The sequence below is a fragment of the Belonocnema kinseyi genome, chromosome 2 (assembly GCF_010883055.1).
Source record: "Belonocnema kinseyi isolate 2016_QV_RU_SX_M_011 chromosome 2, B_treatae_v1, whole genome shotgun sequence".
NCBI classification, from domain to species: Eukaryota; Metazoa; Arthropoda; class Insecta; order Hymenoptera; family Cynipidae; genus Belonocnema; species Belonocnema kinseyi.
Window position 1 is genome coordinate 9,617 of NC_046658.1, and position 626 is coordinate 10,242.

Sequence of the window (626 nt, forward strand, 5' to 3'; positions counted from 1 at the left end):
CTTATTTTAATTTTCTCGCGCCTTATCTTACTTTTATCTATGACTAGACACTCAGGTAATTTTTGAGAAATATCCGGGGAGATCATATTTGCCCGATTGGCAGCGAGGAATACAGACGAGCTTAAATGTGCCGCAGCCCGTTGACTTATACCATATCTTTGAGCAACTACTGCTGCTTCAGATAAGTCAAGTCTGGCCTGCGATCATTTTTTCTGCACAAGTCTGCTTGGTATGTCGTAAAAATCGTCATCATCGGTAGAAGCATCAACCTTAACCATACTTTCAGGAGCAGGATTATCACCTTCACCGTCCTCCTAGAATGAATCTAAATCTATATCCATATCAATCGTAGAGCAAGATGTGGTAGCCGATGCAGTAGGAACGCTTTCCCCACCCTCTCCCCGTTCAAGTCTGCCTCTTTTTGTATTACGTTCTGCTCTCTTATGTATTCTTTTTGTTTCAGAGACATCCACGCTGGCGATTCCCTTGAGTCTTTTACCTCTTTGATCAAGATAGAAGATATGCTCTTGTTCCGCTGGCTGGTTTCTGAGTAGTTAATAATGAGGATAAACTGAAATATTGTATTATTTAATGCATTTTATGATTTTGTTATTTTTTACTCCAAC